This window comes from Haliaeetus albicilla, chromosome 1, assembly GCF_947461875.1.
Source record: "Haliaeetus albicilla chromosome 1, bHalAlb1.1, whole genome shotgun sequence".
NCBI lineage: Eukaryota > Metazoa > Chordata > Aves > Accipitriformes > Accipitridae > Haliaeetus > Haliaeetus albicilla.
The window spans coordinates 12,230,986-12,246,843 of NC_091483.1; the positions used below are offsets into that span (position 1 = coordinate 12,230,986).

The following is a 15,858-nucleotide window of genomic DNA, read 5'->3' on the forward strand; positions in this document are numbered from 1 at the left end:
TCCATTGTTTTTGTAACTTTATTTCTTCATTATGTCTAAGCCACAAATTTGATGAAAGCAGAAATGTTAAATGGACAACTATGAATTGAGAGTTTAGGTCTATGATCTGCTGCACTGTAGGATTGGACAGAAGTCAGGAATCCCTTCAATGATTGTTTAATGTTACAGGCAGTAAAATCTTAGCCTGGGAATTTGGAAGCTCAAGAGAATAATATGATCTCAGTATATGTTCTTTAGCATCGTTTAGAAAATGAAACCTTTTGTCTTTGTTCTGTAGAATTGGCTCTTACTTCAGCCAGTTTTCTCCATAAATTGTGTTTTGAACATGAGAACCAGAAGGTTACTGAACTTTCTAGTATCTCTATTTCTTTACTGCATCTTTTTTGTTTTCAGAAATACTTGTGGTGTGATTTTTGTTAATTCACAACCTTAGAGATAATCTATATCTTGCCTGTAGATCCATTCAGTTTTAATTCCAAATAAACAAAAGGTATGCATCCAAACATTTGTAGAAGTATAGTTATTTCAGTAGGCTTGGAGGCAACGCTTGAAAATAGGGAACACTCTTTTAGTGCAGAGGTCAGTGGATCCAATAGTGGGCTACACCGGCACCACTTGATCCCCCTCACAACAAAGGCATTTTCAGCACGACAGCTCTGCAGCAAAAGTATCTTTGGAGAAAGTTTGATGGCATAGTACTTTCATAATAACTCTTAAAAAAGAAAAACCTTTCTCCATAAAGCCAATAGGTCTACCTGGACAATCTCAATCTGCTGTTGGCAACTAAAATGGGTAGGAACAACTTTTGTGTTTCTCTGGCCTTTAACTATTGGATCAGCTGGCATCGAGCATTGCCAGAATCCAAGGTCACCTTCTCACTGCGCTTTTCATCTGAGCAAACTTGGCTACGATGGGTGAGAGCCTGGACCGATATATACTGATATGAGAAATCAATCCTTAATTCAGCAATAATAGCTAATTAAACATTGGTAATTTAAATAGATAGTCATAAGGAACATTTTCCTAATTAATGTACTGGCAAGAAAACTCTCTTGTGGAATGCCAGATTTATGTATTTTGAAAGCACATTATATATATGTAATTTGTTAATGTGATGCTGGAGAAACTTGACATCAGAAACTCTAGAAAAGCAGTCTGTACTTTAAAATCTTTAGCCTAATGGAAGTTGGAGCACTTAAAAAAAACAGATGGAGAAAACTGAAGGGAAACCATGAAGAAAAGTACATTTCATTTCTAAGGCTCCAGCAATTTAGAAATACTGGAACACACATTGAAATCTTCATAGTCTTAAAATCATAACCAACAATCTCAATATAACTGCTTGTTGAAACCCAAATTTAAGTTGTTCAAGCTTATATTTACTAAAAAACAAAACCCAAAGAAAACCAACCCTGACATTTATATATTGCCATGGTTATAGAAAGGTTAATATGTCAGAAGAGAGATACTAAGTCTAATGATCTTCTAAGTGTTATAAAGCACGGCCATTTTGCATTTTTTGATTAAGTCAATAAGTGTATTACTATGTAAGCAATTTTCTTGACAGAAATTCAATATTTCCTTGTGTAACCTGGATTTTCCACAGTGAAGTTGTCCAAACCATAGAGCATATCTAGTGCAATGGTAGAATATAACAGTATTTGAGTATTCATCATCATCATCAATATTATTATTACTATTAGCAGTAGATTAAAACCCCCATATGCTCAATTTATGTCATTATCAATAGCTATTAAATAACTTACTTAGCAGTAAGGTTCTGCTGTGTTTTATTTTTTTAAACAGTATCTGATCTTTACCTATGTTTTCCTGAAAAAAATGTATGGATATATTCTAATGGTTATAGCAGTCTGGTCATTCATATAAAATTGGAAGCAACATTCTTTCCAAATTCAGAGTTATGACACAAAAATAAATTCTACTTGTGTGCTCTTCCAGAGAAAGGTGGACTTTTTGGCTAATGTTGCTGTTATTCTGCGATTCCCCAGGGATTTTTATTTAGAAGTCAGGTTTGTGGAGTGATAGTTAGCCATGACAGCTACAGAGTGTTCTTGGATAACTCAGATTTTTGTAGGAAGACCTGTCACAAGCCAGACAGGTTGAAGTATTTCACAAGCTGTCCATTTTTAGTAGAGAACTCGGGAAGTAGTAGTGATAAAATTTATAGTTGAGAAAGAGCAACCTGCTGTGTAGTCTTGTGGCATTTTAGATCTAATCATAGAAGAAAGGCATTCTTTTCAGATGTATTTTTAAGAGATCAGAAACCAATAAAATGAGCAGAAAATAACTTCCTTTTACACTCTAAATTACTTTTTTTTTTTTTATTATTAATTTGAGGGGGATATAAAAGGGAGAATGTGTGACTCCTTCACACGCTTTCAAATTTTGAGCACTGCTGTAGCTCTTTTGGGAACCACGCTGAAAGAAACTGCGCTGAGATAGAGACACAGGATATTTTTTTTTCAGAAGGGACTTCTGGAGATGTCTCATCTGGTAACTGACTCCAAGCAGCTTCAACTGTGAAGTCAGATTCTACTCCAGAGTTGAATGAGGTTGGTCAGGGCCTGGGCCAGACAACATCTCGGATGCATGTTCGTCTCTCTAGACAACCCAATGGCTTTCTACTTCATCAGCAACCAGAGTCCACAAGTGCATGGGGATACTGCATCTCAGGTGCAAGACTCTATTGAGCTTCATGAGGTTTTTCCAGCTTATCAAGTTCCCTTTGAATGGCAGCTTTACCCTGCAGCTTTTCAGCCTTTCTCCTGATTTAAATAATTTTGTAATTCACCTTTCATTTAAAATCTTCATAGAATATTTTGTGAGGAAGGGTATCGTAACAGGCCTTCAGGAAATAAGGAAGCGTAGCACAGAGATGTAGCAAGACATGTCCAAGGTGACTGAACTTTGGCAATTGTACTGCACAGTCAAAATAGAAACAAACCCCAGATTTTTATATGCCTTTTCTTGTCACAGAATGTACTAAAAATGAGTATACAGTGTCTAAACTTAGGCCTCTTAGGCAAAAACTCCATTCAAGTACCATTGCAGAACAGTCAATGACAAATTGTGATGGTGAGGTAAAAGGAATGCAGAACACAGATCTAGAATGGAAACCTGGGGAGGAACATCATGACGGAGTCACTTAGAAACTGTGTATTTACTAGCTTTTTATATATTTATTGTATTAGTGGCTTGTTAATATTTATCACGTGTCTGTCAATATCAGTACAGACTCCACTAATAAGAACTTTCATATAATAGAAAATGTTTTAAAATGTAGTTACTTTTTTCTTGTAGATGCCCAAGTTTAAGAGTGCCTGAACTGCAGCAACTTCAAAAGAGCTAATTTTCACTGGGTGAGTAGCAGGGTTTTTTTCTGTATATCAGACCTTTTGACATTTCCCCTTAGGCTGAGCAAAGCAAACAGAATTTTTTTACTAAAAATCTAACTTTGTATTTAGTCAAGTACATATATTTATCAACATAGTTCTATTTCTACATAGACCTATGGGAAAGTCTGTTCTACTTAGATGATTTTTAAAGCAACTAAAAAGTCTATTTAGATCCTCTTCTGTACAGGAATATTGGAAAGTTTACTGGTAATCCAGTTAAAAGCCAATTAACAAACAGTAATTAACGAGCAACAGTAATAACAGGCTAATAATAAGCTAGTTATATTCATGATGAAAATATGAGAAGTGAAATCCTGCCTATTTGATTACTGGATATTAAGTAACTTTAGATAATATCGTCCAGTGATATGTTTGAAAGAAATGCATTGAACATTGAAACCTAAAATTTAAGGTGAAAACCACAGCAATCAAAATTGTCATTAAGCATAACTTTTATGGAACCCAAAGTACTCTTTTATTCTCTGTAGGCTTGTATATAAAAAAATTCTGCAAATCTGTGCTGATAAGAGAAGGAGATGTACTATGTTCCATAGTTAAAGTGCTTATGCAAATACATGTTGCAATATTACATCTGGAAGACATGATATTGCTGCAGTACTTCTAATATATCATACTAATGCACATGGTCATACACACAACATATTCAGGATAACAGTGTCATTAAAACATAAAAATGCTGCTAGTTGTAAATGATGCATTAATATGCTCTTCAAACACAAGAATACATAGATTCATGGACATTAGAGATAGAAGGGAGCATTATATAATTTAGTTTGAACTCTTCTGTACCAAAGGTGTTACATTTCACCTACTCCCAGGTATTCTGCCCAAAGAAACGGAGAATCTCTGTTTTCATTTGTCTCATAGTTAATCATCTTCACTGCTTACAAATGTATATATACATGAGTATATCCTTACAGTCTCCAAAAACCCAGTCTGAAGTCATTAGGTTAAAATTATCTCAGCTGGTCCACCTGTATGAGGCAATCATACTTTTGTTTGTATGGTACTCAGGTGATTGATATACCTTTCTCCAGGAGATAAAAAGAACCTTTCAGAATTCAGTATTCAGTCTTTCACATATAATTCTACAATCAGGTTTTGCCCCATTCTTCTTTTGAAAAGACAAGAGACCGAGACCTTTTTTTCTCACTATAAAAATTTTGTCTAGTATTTGTGACTTCTCATTTTCATAATTTTTCAATTTTTCTTTTTTAATGTGGACATGAGATCAGGATAAAATATTTGAGCATCGGTATCTTCAGTGCTACCTAGAAGGATTAACACCACCTAACTGCTCCTGTCCATTATTTCTGAGTTTAGAAGACTGTAAGATAGCCTTATTTTAATTTTGTTTCTCCATACCTAAGTTTGTTTATCCAATATAACCCCCACAACAGATTTCTGCCCTTGGAAACCTTAGCTCAGTCCCCTGTGCTATAGACAGGACTCCAATTCCTTTTCATTAGATGAAAAACATTGCATTTTCTTCTCTTAAAACTCATTTTGCTGGAATGAGCCCAGAATATCAAGGGTGAAGGGATTTTTAAGGAAGACACAAATGCTTTCTGCTAATGCTCCAAACCCAGACAGCAGCAAAACAGAAGCTGTGCAGTTGCAAGTAGCAGGACGGTGTGCTCAATAAGCTAATGAACACTGCTGAGAGTTCAAACATGCTTGTTAGGCTGACTGCATCTGCATGCCTTTTGATTCAGAGCTAGCACACGTCTGGCTGCCTCAGAGCAGAGCCAAAACCAACAGAAGTCAAATAAATATAACTATTGTAATCCAGATCATTCCAGATGAATGCGAGGCCTGATTATAATTATTTACCACTCAACCAATCTTTGCATCAGCCATAAATTTTATCAGCAGTGATTTTGTGCTTACTTCCAAATCATTGCTCAAAATATTGAGAAGGATTTATCCTAGAGTCCTGTATTGGAGTCCTGTATCACTCCACTACAAACAGGGCCATATGTTTAAAGTGTTTGACTCAAATTACTTAAGAAATACGCACCTATAGATGTATACAGGTTGGAAGCATTCTCCAATAGCAAGAGATGCTCTTAGATGACTACTTATAATTCACCTGATGATAAATTTAGACAAATCACATCTAGTAACCATACACGAACCTTACAAAAAATGTGTCACAGTTTTTATCATTAAAAGGCTGTGAAAACAGCTTGCCACACACAGGAACCACAAAGGACAAAGAGACAAACTCATACTACAGAGTTGAAATTCCTGTCCTGAAAGTAAGGAAGTCTGCATACCTGGTTATTTAAAACTAGTAACCTGGATTCTGGTATCCTTGTGGAAGTCTGAAATGGAAAACGTGAGTGACTTTATATTCTTTAGGGTTGCTCTAATTTATAGCCTTGAGCAACGATTGGATCCTTAGAAGATTGCCAGAACACCATGTACTTGGGTCACTCCTCCCCTCTGCCCCTGGACACTCTTTTCTTTGAGATAATTGAAATACTTGTTTACCACTCAGGTCTTCAATTATGCGGTCAGAATCCCCAGCTGGCCACTTAATCCAGTTTTGGGTTTGTTTTTACCAGTAGTACAGCATAAAAGTACCTTTTATGCAGCTGGGTCTTGACTATACTTTTCAGAAAATCAATTAAGTATTATTTGCTAATTTCGTTACTGCTGTCTAACTGATGACTTTGCAATCTTGTTCTTTGTAGTATGTTAAGAATGTGCACCAAAATCAAATCTTTGTCTGCATAAAAAAAGCACTGGTCCAAAATGCAGATGGAACAGTAACACAAAATAATGGCTGTTTTGTTTATTTTTGGCTCTAGACATTTCTGGCTTTAAATATCTACTTAAGAACTGTATTTTGTCTTCAGATGTAGCACCAATAGAGAAGTATGGAGTGGTTTTCCCAGGGTAGCTCTTCCGACTTAAGTATTCTTGCACAGGTTTACATTTTCAATGGCAGTGCCTAGAGGACATGGAGGGATAAGAATATCATTAGCTCGGTAATTCAGATCACATTAGAGTGACCCGGCCGTCCTAATTTTAAAGGTTATTTTAATTTTATGTAAATCTGTAAGTGCCATTCACCAAAAAATCTGCATAATATGCCTTGCATTTTAGTTTTACTTGTCACCCACTTTTGTACATGAACATGAGCTAACTTATTTTTTTTGTGTCTTCTGGTACACCAATGTCTTCTCAAGTGAGACTTGAAGAACTTAATTAAAACTGAAGAGGCTTTTCTCCCCCCTTATGAAACGCAAACTTGTAACTTTCCATTCTTATTTCTTTTTGTTCACCAAACAATTTTCAAAATTATGTGCAGCTAGAACAGAACAAGCTGACTGTTTCATATCTGTGAAAAGAATAATCTGAACCAAGGAAAATATTCAAATGCTTAGGCTAGACTCTGACCCGAATACTCATATTAGTGCAGGGTTATTCACCTTATTAAAATTAATCCCATGTTCATGTCACTAGCTGCCCCAGAAGGCATTTATTTATTTTAATATTTATTATATTTCATATTCTGTACTTTTAATTAAATTTTATCTTTAATAAATCCCCTTTTGCTTTGTTTCACTCCTTCTGTGATTCACTAGAGAAGCTGCATGATAGGGACTCTAATTTCCTGATTGGTTAAGCCTACTTCCAGAAAAAAATCTCTAAAACTCAATGACCACGTTTTATATGCTACCAGAAAGTCAAAGAGAAAAGAAACAATGTAAGAAAATGCTCCCTCCTCAACATCAGCAAATTATATCCTCTGCTCTCTATTTGTACTTTCAAGTTACTTTTTACTTTTTAAGGTTGGTACTGGCTCTGGCTGAAAGAAATATCAGAGCACATTCTTTGAAAATCACGTACTGGTCCTTCCCCTGTTTGGTAAAATAAAGACTTTGCATGGGAAGACATGCAAATATGCAAAAAAGCATATGCTTTTTTGTTTTAATCAGAGGACATGAATTGAAAGAGCCACGAATTTTCACAGATATTGGTACATGGTAACATGTATGAAATTCATGACATCCAGCCTCAGCTATGTAAGAACTAGACATCTACTCTTAGTGGGTCTCCTAGGCCCTCTAATCAATGCATAGAGGTAATAAAGGGTAATAAATTAAGGCTGGAAGCCTCTATAAGATAATGGGGACAATCACCCTTTGTAAAACTCTGTCTACCTTCAGTAATGCTAAATATCCAAAGCATTTTCCAGAATGGTAAAAATCTGTACGTTTCTGAAGAAGAGACTGACAATTAAATGAAGATCACTACTTTCTGTCATTAAAATAGTAAAATCAAGTAATACCAGGACATCTTTTCGAAAACCTCAGCATCCAGGTTAGGAGATGCACCTCACATACTAACACCGGTACATTTACCTTTCTATCCATACAATAGAATTATTTCAGTTAGTTTTGAAGTATTTGAATAATCTGGATTTTAACTGTTCCTGGATTTTAAATGTCCTGAAGCCCATAGCAACTTAGGGTGGACTGTATCTCATTTATTTTCACATCACACTCTAAATTTGTTAAAGCTTCCTGTCCTTTCACATCTTTGTTCTGACCAGGAACATGGTGATAATGAAGTCCTCACAACAGCAGCATCATGTTAATCCTTTATCTGTTGCTGTTGATTCTGGACTTTAGCATTTTGTAGTTCTTTTTAGTTTAACTCTCACAATGACTTTGTTCATTGTTCTCGTTTTATGTTCAGCAAGGCTCATCAGGAGATGAAAAAAGCTTGAAGCATAAGAAACATCACAGAGACTGACAATTAATATCTCATTAATAAAGAAAACAACAACAAAATGAACAAATAAACAAGGAAAACAGGCTAAGTGGAAAGGTGTTAATTGAGGAAGATCTGAAAGGCTTCAAAGATCTAAACATAAAGAATTAAGAAAAGTGCGTTTTTCATGTGAATTCATCTGCTTGGAGGTTTGAGGAATTGGTCCTGCACAGCTGTGATGTTGTGAAGCAACATGAAGAATACAGGCATAAGCAAAATCGACAGAATTGGGAAAGAGAGTAGATGGAAAGTCAGGATTCTGGGTTAGTGTAGATGGAACAGACACTCAGTCGACAACTTTTCATTTTCAGGTGTCACTGGAAAAAAAATATTACAGTCATTTCTACTAGCTGAACACCAAGCCAGTGACCCTGTAAAGAAAAAAATAATCAACATTCAAGATTCCTGCCTTCCGTGAAGGGCTTGGGGTGAGGGATGTGTAGCACGTCTCGGGTCCTTGGGACCCAGTCTCCCTATTGGTCACTAAAAATTTTACATTGTTCTCTTGACCTACCTGCGTTAAATGCCAAAATGGATGAAAAAAATTTGAAGACTCATTTAGTTTTTGGTGGGTTTTTTTGAGAATGACTAGGAGAGTTGGGAAAATTGGAAAAAAGGGAGAAGGGGGAAAAAAAAAAAGGAGAGACAGAATCCTTCACATATAAGTCACATCTATCTAAAATCCAGTTAGGACAACCAGTGATAAAAATGAATTCCTGTGTGGTAACTTTCAAGAAACAAGTTGATATGTCCAGCGGAGATTACAGGCAAAAAATAGTCAAACGAGACCTCTGACCGCTGCATTATTGGCCTTCGTTGAGTATTCTAATTAATTAAAATAATTCATTTTGTTAAGGAACTTGTTTCGCACTTGCGTAGGTCTAGCTATAATTAAATCATAAAACATATAAACAAAATATGAAGGTAATTTTGATGCATTCTGTGTAAATTTTAGTTTCACTCTTCTGTATGATTCCCATTATTAGCATAATCATCTAGTATTGTGTGTTATTTTTTCTCTTTCTTATTTTCACTAAGACAAACAAAAAGCTGTATAGATCTTGGGATATTAGTATTTTTAAAGCTTTTTTTTTTTAAATATTGAAATTTTTTATAAGATGGAAAAGACTAGCTGAAATTGGCACAGAAAGAAAAAAAAATGAAAAGCATGATTATTTTTAGAGCTGGCCTCTTGGGCTGAGTATGGGCATTTCAGCTGAATGGAGAAAATCTTGCAGTTCCAGTGTCATACTTTCTCTCTTTGCATATTTTAATTTCTAACACTGTCAAGTTAAACTGTTTTATCAAAACTAAATTGCCTGAACTAAAAAAATAAACCCAAAACAACAGCAAAACCTATACCTTATTCATTAACCACAGTGAATAAGGTGTACAGTATTTTTTCCCCAAGACCAATTTATTCTGTGAACCATGCTCGCAAGCTATCAAAAGCTGTAAATTAGTGGTCACCTCAGGCATTAGAAATAAGAGCTCCTTTACAGGAGCTCCCATTGAGTCAGTCTTTTTCATCTTTGCTAATTAACACTTTTTTACCATTGCCTTATAATAAATAATTGAAACTATCATGTAGGACATGATTTAGAAAAGAGAGAGCAAAAACTTTAAACTAGATCATTTTCAAAGAAATCTTTCTCTGATTGGCTTCTTCAGTAAAACCCTGAATAATTAGAAAATAAACTGTTTTCTGGCTTTAAAAAAGTCTTTTAAACTCTCTACTACCTGAACAACTTTAATTTATGTGCCTATAGAACATCTTACGGGTGCTGAAAACCAAATATTTCATTCCCTGAAGAATCCAGGTAAGCCATAAAATACTTCGCAGTAGCACAAGGATCACAGCAGTGTCCTCTGTAAGATGTAAGTATGCTGCAGTATCACAAGATCTTCTAAAATGAGGAAGCAACTTTGAGTATGAAAAGGAGAGAGTTAATCTTAAAGCTTTTGGATCGTGTGTCTTTGATCCTGTCTGTACAAGCAAAACACCCAGACAACCACACAAGCAAGACTTTGCCCGTATTTCTCAGTAGCTTTTAAAGCATCCCAACTTGGTACTAATTGTGAGCTGGTATTAGCTCTTGAGTACCACCAAAGGCAGTAGTTATTTGCATATTTTGAGCTACTGGAGGTAACGTGATCACAAAAGAACAGTGTTATGGTCCCGGCTCTCACCTGCACTTTTGTGTGTTTCAAGCAATTCTGTAATAATTAGATACACCTGCATAGCCCTCATTCGCAAGGAAGAAATTTCTGCCATACCGTGATTGTCAATACGAAGACTGGTTTGATTAAGCTGTGTTAAGCAAATGTTGAGTGTGCCTTTTTCATGATTGGTCCACAGAGCTTCACTGCAAGGAAATGCTGTATGAATAAATACAATTACGGAAAAGGAAAACCTAAAGGCAATTTGATAACCCTCTGCAGAATTTAGCAGGGTGTCTAAAAATGAAATGTTGACATTTCTGTGGTTACTTTACATATAAAAGAGGTACCTTTCATAAAAAGCAAAGCACTTACTTAACATTCCTCAAAGGTGGATCTAGTATTCTTCATTAGCTAAGTTTCAATTGCCTTTGTCAAGCTTGTCTTCCCGGCAAAGGTCTCTGTCAACTGTGAAATCCACTTAAGGTAATTAGTATTCTGTTAGATTTAACAGAGTCTGTGAATTAGAACTGTAACAAAAGAGAACGTCTACTTGTTTCTTCATCATCAAACAAGTGGAGCTTCCAGCTCCTGCGGTGGCTGAATCTGACTCTTTTTCATGTCATACAGACCATGCTTAGAGTAAGGATTAATACCCTGCTCAAAAATTTGATTTTCCATTTTACCAGAAAAGATGACATTTCAAAATGTTTCTATTCTGATTCATAACAAGCGTAACTCTCCTCCACAATCAGGAAACAGTTTCCTCCAAATCAGTGTAGCATTTTATTTTAAAATTTTCTACAGATGTTCAAATTTTGTTTAAGAATTTTGAGTTTTATTTGTAAACTATAGTCATATTGTTATTTTTATATTTGATTATGTCCCAGAAGCAGTGGCTATATACAAATGTACAACTGCTACCTCTGAAACTCTGACATGAGAGAACGTTTGAAGCATTCTAATGCATACTTTATTTTTAACATCTGTCACTGAATGTTTGCCACTTGTTGACTGGAATATTTTCTCTTTTCTAAGCCAAAGAGAGTTTTTTTGATCCAAAACAAGCATGCTGGAATAAAACGGAAAGCTTTGCTAGCATCAAGCCTGCACAGACTTAGAAACAAAAGGTCTCAAGTAATTATAAGCAGATATAAAATCTGGACAAGAATATAGAAACTGGGAAAAGACTGGGTTATTCATTGTAAGGTCAAAGAAGAGACAAGGAAGAAGATAGTGGATCAATTGGCTGAAAATCTTACTGTCTGTATACTAGTGCCAGAAATATGGTGAATAAACAAGAGTAACAAGGAAATCTTATAGTTTATGAAAACATATGTTTTAGTCTAAGTTTATGATTTGCCATGATTTGATAGGGCAAGCCTTCTGACTGGAATATATTAATATTAAAACCCAATATATTATCAATAAAAACTGACATACTATGAAATGAAAAAGTGTTGCCCTGTACTAACATTACACGTGCACCCTTTGAACTGCAGACTATAAAACGAGATGGTTCTGTTAGTAATCTTAGCCACAAAGAATGGCTCCTTTTTTTTACCTTAGCAGCCCAAGGGAGCGTCCCCATCAGGTTTCTCCTAGTTTGTACTTAGACGTGCAGGCTCTTAACATTACCCATGCTAGCTAAATTCAAACTAGAATGGATGTCTGTACTGTCATTGCACCTTCAGTACATTGTGTAGACATACTCTGAGATTAAAGTGTTTTCTGTTTGTCTTATAGTGACACAGTTTGACACTGAAGTCTGAAACTTCTTCATCACAACACAAATAAGAGACATTTTTGACGCAGAAAATCTGTTTCAGTCACTAGGAAGGGTTTGCCTACACAAAGATGCTAGTGAGAAATTGGGAAGTGTGTGAATGGAAAAATAGTAGCTGTTGCAGACCAACTCTCTGTTTGGGCAGTCTTAGTAGGTGCTTATGGCCTTTCTGCAGTTTAGCTAAAACCTTTTAGTAAGTGTTTTTAATAACAAAGAGTAACAGCCACACCAGGGCCTAGAATACATTAATGACCCAGGTCAGTTCAGAAAATGGGATTTAAGTAGAAATTTTTTCTTTTGCCATGAATTAAACTGACAAAACCAAGAAAACATGACAGAGTTCTGTGCTTTTAAGTGTGAGTCTGAAATTCTGATTTTTTGAGTTTTTCTTAAAATTTTACATATGATTTAGTACTCCAAGAAAAAAAAATCTTATCAAAATAGCAGCCAGTGCTCCTCCAGGCAGAGCTTCCACATTCCCAGTTGTCCTGTGCATGTCCTTTGTATCGCTAAGTCACGCTCTCTCAGGGTAATGCTCAGGGAAAGAATTATTTTGGTCCATCTCATTTATGTGTTCACGCAGTTGCCCTGTGGCATGCTTACTGCTGATAGAATTCTTCAAACAGCTTCATATCTCTGCTGACATACACATATAGCTTGCCTTACTATCTTATTTATGTATATGGTTTAGATTTAAATATACCTATACTTTTTCCTAAGTGCCTGCTATCGTTATGAATTGTCCAGGGGGCTTTTCAGAGCTGTGCTAATGCATACACATGCAGTGGGAGAGAAAGAAAGAGGGAGTCCGGCTTGCCATCTTATTTATGTATTTATTTTCTTTTAAACATACCTATATTTTTTCCTAAGTGCCTGGAACAATATATGCAATAAACAATATTAATCAATAACCATGCTCAAATCATTCGGTTCCTTCAGTTCAGTGCTGTGAAACAAATGTGAGAAACTAAATAGACCTTGTAGAGTGCCCTGTAGTTCAATAAATCCAAGGCCTGTCTGATCAGGGAGACAAGGTAATTTTAGCAATTGACATCTCATCTGCACTACTCTCCCTCTGTTTCCCTTCAGCTTCAACTGGAGAATTATTAACCTTTTTTTTTCTGCTTTCAATTTATTTTAACAGTTATGACATGAAATAGGAGGAGAAATAGTTAAAAAGTAAATGGGAAAGACTCAAACTGTTTCAAGACTGATAGAGTACCACAAATAGCTTAATTTTTACTCAGGAAAAGAATCGTGGACAAAGAGGAGAAGAAAGAAGAAACTCTTAGTGGTAATCTCAAGAAAATACTGAAATCTAGAAGAAAACTGAGAAAGAAGAGAGTTAGAGTTAAAAAGAAGAAAGTGCCAGGCATGAGTAAGTACAGCTGCATGTCTGAAGCATTAGTTGTATCTCTAGGTGTGTTTTCAGTTCTTCTGTACACTTTGCACAGTTAATACTGTATTCAGTATTACTCCATAGTAACTCTTATTCCCATAAATCTGGGAAATAATATGCAAGAAGTTTCTTGTCAAAAGCTGAGAAGAAAAAAAATTTTGTTTTTCAAAACCATGATCATACACAGCACTAGTTATTATAAAAACAGATTATGCTTAGAGTTTTCACCTTTGTATGTTATAAACTTTTCAGCTGCTGAAGTTTCAGACTATTAAATAGAAAAATGCAAATGTCAAGAGATTCTTGTCATAGGAAAATGACGAAATTTGCACAGTTATTGTGTATTTAGCATATAAGTGCACTAATAGAACAGGCCTGATGCAATGGAGAAAATTTATCAAATCTATCCAAGAACTGTAAAAAGTGACACCTAACAAGTGTTTATCAAGTTTAACTTTTATTACTCAATTCTTTTTTGATAGCAAATCTATGGTATCTTTAAAGAGTTTGAAGTTGAAATTACATGGACCCTCACAGCCCTTGAAACATAGTTCCTTTGACAGTGGTCTTTAGCTGAGTAACAGAAAGAGAAGACGACATCTTCCTCTCCCTCCAAATACGTATCTATGCCAGCAGTATCTCTGAATTTAGGTGTGAAAGAGAACAGGCACATGTCTTTCTGTTGTACTTACGAATTTATTTTCATTTATTTTCATTTTAAACGTACCTATGTTTTTCCCTGTGTGTCAACTATGGACATTAATTGTTCAGATTGGTTTTAAGTCTATGCTAATAACTTTTTATTTTCTTCACATGCTTGTACTGCAGTAATCCTCAGGAGACTCAATCATGGACGAGGTCTCTTTGGGCTGTGAAGGGTGTACAAACTCAGAACAAATTATTGGTGATCCAAATAATCTGATTTTCGAAGTCCACACTTTCTTCTGTCCTTTAATAAGAATATCTTTAAAAACTGCTTTTCATGATTAGGCTTAGAGTTAGAATAATCCTTTTCTTTGCTGTGGCCTGATGATTGATTTAGCTTATCTAGACTCCGCAATTTCAAAGTATATATATTATTATATTCTTTTTTAAACTGCAGGACATTTGTTTGCAGAGGTTTTATTGGTAACTGAGTAATTGTACCAGAAACAATATGTTGCATTGGCAAATCTATCTCCAATTTGTATGCATGCAGCTTGATATTCTTCTACAAGGTTCATATTTTAAGCACTGCAGTCTAGATGTTCAGGTTGATATTAGTCAAACGAAATGAAAAACTGAGAACCAAAATGCCTGCTTGTCCTCAGGGATGCCACGACAATTTAGTAAGATGATCTCATATTATAACAGTGTTTTCTGTTGTTATGACAGTTGTCATATTTTAATTCTTTATGAGCTTTCATTTGGGCATTATCATCAGAATTCTTTGTACTAGCTAATTTGCTTTTGAGGTAAACCTCCCTTATTTCCCAGTTCTTTTGAGTATATGCCAGCCTGGTCCCCTGTGAATCGGAGCATCCTGAGAACCACTCCGTTTTCTAAGAGACTGTCTGTGTTCCCAAGGCATCGTTTTGGCAGCAGCTGATGATGGAGACACCGCAGCCATCCCTGCTTGTCCCTGGCTGCGGCAGTGGTGCTGCAGAGAATAAAGCAACTCTGCGCTACTTATGGATTAGGAGGAAAGTCATCTGAGAGCTATTTCAGTTGGGTTACAGCTGTTCTATACTTCCAGAATGGCACTAAGCATCTATAAAACAACATTTGGGACATGGCGTGGGGCAATTGTGACTGTCCTTTTGTATCCTATTCTAAGCTGTTAAGTAATGCTTCTGTTAATATTTGTTACCAACCTGACTAGCTTCAGACTGAAAATCAGGAGATAAAATGATACAACTATCATTCCTAATCTCTGAGTCACTTCTGCTCTCAACTCTTGAAAATACTATGGGTTGGTATGTTGGGCCTTTGGCAAGAGGTTCTTCAGATTTCTATTGCATTTCTTCATTTAATTTGGAAAAAAAAAAATTAATGCATCACTGAAGAGTCCATTGTCTTTATTCTTACGATATGAAGTGACTATTAGTGTAGATGATACTGTCCTGTACAGTTGCATTGTGGATCTCCCTCCTCTAAAATAAATCCAAATAAACAAATAGAGCAGCAAAGCCCAATCTCGCTCTGAGATCATGCAGAGTGAGTAATCCACTCTTGCTAGACAGCGGAAGCCTCTGTAGACTGAGAAAAGGTGTCATTAGCTGATTTTCATTCTAGGACCAAAACCAAAT

General features: G+C 35.7%; 1 long non-coding RNA gene across 1 annotated transcript; it reads left to right on the plus strand.

Moving 5' to 3' along the window:
- Nucleotides 1-1,794: 1,794 nt before the first annotated feature.
- On the plus strand, nt 1,795-13,559 carry LOC138684647 (uncharacterized). Its single transcript, XR_011323896.1, has 3 exons — nt 1,795-2,694; nt 3,322-3,380; nt 13,316-13,559. It is a non-coding gene; the product is annotated as an uncharacterized lncRNA (long non-coding RNA).
- Nucleotides 13,560-15,858: the final 2,299 nt, after the last annotated feature.